General features: G+C 42.6%; 1 long non-coding RNA gene across 1 annotated transcript; it reads right to left on the minus strand.

Annotated features, from left to right (window-relative positions):
• Positions 1 to 491: 491 nt before the first annotated feature.
• On the minus strand, positions 492 to 2,546 carry LOC123091667 (uncharacterized). The gene is made up of 2 exons (XR_006443399.1): positions 1,847 to 2,546; positions 492 to 1,718 (listed from the first exon to the last, which is right to left on the minus strand). It is a non-coding gene; the product is annotated as an uncharacterized lncRNA (long non-coding RNA).
• Between the last annotated feature and the right edge of the window lie 852 nt (positions 2,547 to 3,398).

The following is a 3,398-nucleotide window of genomic DNA, read 5'->3' on the forward strand; positions in this document are numbered from 1 at the left end:
CCTTGGTCGTCATGGCTTGCGTCATGGGCACCTCGCGAGGTACCCTGCCTTGAACTCTCCGCCTCCTCGCGAGCCCACCTGATGAGGCCGTGCCACAACCGGAACCCCCTATAGCAACGCATTTTCCGTATCTAAAAGTCCATATATGCGTTGCTAGCGCATTTACCAACGGTTTGGGATGCGTTGCCTTATCCAGTGTTGCTAACGCATAATGCAACGCTTATACTACCGTTGGTAAAGGGACCGTTGCAAAAGTGCAACACATAAAACTGACTTTTACAACACTTCTATACGTTGGTGCTTAATATATAAGAATCCAAATTTCATTGTTTGGCAACAAAGAATTTGAACCCTAGAGGTGTTGGTACATATATAATGTGAATATTATTATTATATATATATTGCCATCAGTTAAACTAATGCTCCACATAATGGTGATAATTATGTATTGAATATGCTCCACACAATGAACAAAGAAAAAAGAGAATATCCTCATAAGAGGAAGAAATCATATATTGGATAAAAATGTTGGATTACAATAGTGGATATTACAGGAGGAACATCATCCCAATGTGATGCATAATCTAAATATTTTCTTGACAACTCTACAACTTAAGTAAAACTTAACCGAGGAACATCATCCAACAGGAACCACATCCCTACAACTTAACTAAAGCTGAAAGCATCAATCTTCATCATTATGAACCGGAACATCACAGTATACTTGTTACACACCCATATAATCATCCGTATCTTCTGAAAATACAAAGAAAATAACAAAATGAACCATTAACGCAATGAATTGACATGGTGCAAGTAGTGATAGAGGCAGGTTATTAGTCACGTACAAATGTGGAAGGCCATGCAATCTTTATTATACACGACAAATTACTAGCATACATAGATGGAAATGTATTCATAACTTTCCTCGAGGGTTCATGTTACATACTTAAACTATATGAGGCTAATATAGGCGTCTTAGTGTATGGCAGAAATCATTGCATAAGTGTTAACATTTGCTCCGATTGCTTCCAATGGTGAACATATCAAATGGACAAAGATACACATTTTTTACGGCATACGGTGCAGAATCTGTTGGAGCAACACGAACCTGCATCAATTGTTGTTCCTCATGAGGTCCTGGTCCAAGCATGAGTAAAATATAACAGAGTACAAATAGACCTTCAGTTTGTGCTTGTAAACATAATTTAAACATTAGTTACACACCAGTTGTGGTAAAGGGGCTAATTGAGTTATTCAACACATCAAGCTGGTTACCATGGTAATTCGTGTTTGGTTAACAATAAATTAGTCCAGACAAAATCACTGCTTATGCAGACAAACAGAAGGACCTAAATATGAAAATGTTAAGAAATGATGGAGCGACATGCTTACAGTTTCTGTGAAGCTACAGACTATTCACACAGCACGGTATATACACACTGACCATGACTAATCACAACAACTCTTTAATTGGAGTGTACAATTTACATAAGACATACAGCTAACGTAATTCAAAAAGCCTTGTGCATGCATATTGTATTGTTTCAGAACATGAAAAGGGTGGAAAAAACGCCAATTTTGGAACAAAATTATGGACCGCTTCGGAACCACACATCATTACTCAGGATTTATACAATCCAGCATATTCTAGAAAGTAGCTTAATTACCTTATTATGTTTTCTGCAAGTGGCTGCTCTGAAATCCAAATAATGGAACTGCAGAGGAACGATATACATGATGTTAGAACAAATGTTTAGAATATTGCTCCCATAATAATAATTGTATATGAATGTTTCGTTTTATATTGAAACCTCATCAATCAATCTATGATGTAAACATGAACCTGTACAAGTCAAGTAGTCCTTGCTATTAGCATAACTTTTGCATCGTCAGTAGGATTGTAGTTCAACTACCAAATAAACCAAGTAAAAGTTATGCACAGTGTTACACATTATTTCAAGAAAGCTGGGAAGCTGATATGCTAAACATCACATTACAGAAAATTACGTAATGTCTCAGCATCATAGCTTATCTTAATGCTGAAACTCAGAAGATATATAAAATATACCAGGAAGTCAACTGGAGTTCTCATGGGTATACATATGAAATGACGTAAAGTTCTCAAATCCTGTATATGCAAAAACCAACTAATTAATTACTTTGGCGAGCATGGACTGAGATCAAAAATCAGCTGGAAATTGAGCTATTAATATCAATAGTCAACTGGGTGGCTGGTGTTTCAGTTATTGACGTAGCAAATACAACCTGAAAGCAGGATTCCGTATTGCCACTAGAGGCCATGAAAACCACCACTCGTGACTCTTCTCCTCTCCATACAGGGCATAACGGGGTCAACAACAGTGCTCATAGAAACACATATACCTAACCGATTACTTCATCAACTAATCTATATCAAGAGAATTCATTGGCCTTTCACGAAGAATTCAATGCTCTAGCTAGCTACAGAACACAGCATGAAATCTTGTGATAAAGCTTACTTGCCAGGGTCAGGGAGGGAGTAACGGCCGATGATCCAGAACAGAGTTGGGGGGGGGGGGGGGGGGGGGGGGGGGGTTTAATCGCCTCCCTACCAGGCCGCCGTACAGCTGCGCGGTAGCCTCGTTGCTCCCCATCTGCTTTAAACTGTCGTCACTGGACTTCCAATTCTGCTGCAACAACCATCATGGCATTAATGCATGAATCAGCCTAGGGAGAGATATGGTGGATTGGAAGAAGAGAAGATTGAAAAGTTTGAGTCTTCGAATATTTGTTCCTAACAGCAACATCAAATTGACCTCAAGCAGCAGGCACTTAAGCCCAAGGAGTGGCAAATCCTAACACCACCAGAAAAACAATGGTTCCTGATGTGCCATGGACGAGAGTAGAGAGGAGTGGACCAACTCACATGAAGCCAGAGGAGGACGAGGAGGAGGAAGCTCCATGGCTGCTTTGTCCCGAGCAGCAGCAAGGCTGTCCACTAGCGATTTCTCCCTGCACGTATATAGGAGAAGAGAAGAGCAGAGGTTAGAGAGAGGGGCAGAGAGAGAGAACTAAGCAAGGGGAGGGGATGCACTCACCGGACGAGATGAGAACGACATGGCCTCCGGCGCTGGAGCCGACGCCCAAAACCCAAGCCATGGGGGGAGGGTCGCGTGTGGGCTTTGTGGCCGCGAGCACCGGATCTAGCCGGATGGGAAAGCGCCACGGTGTGAGGGGACCTTGAGCTGTGCTTCATGGTCGTGGGTCTCACCGGATGTCGCCTGAATCGGCCACCGCAGCTGGCGCAACGAGGAGCCGCGTGAGGAAAGAGGGATGGGACGCGAGAGGGATGGGTGTGTGGGGGATGCGGCGGATCCGCCAGCCTCCGAAGCTGTAAGGTGGGAGGGGGCGAGGGG

This window comes from Triticum aestivum, chromosome 1B (genome assembly GCF_018294505.1).
Source record: "Triticum aestivum cultivar Chinese Spring chromosome 1B, IWGSC CS RefSeq v2.1, whole genome shotgun sequence".
Taxonomy (NCBI): domain Eukaryota; kingdom Viridiplantae; phylum Streptophyta; class Magnoliopsida; order Poales; family Poaceae; genus Triticum; species Triticum aestivum.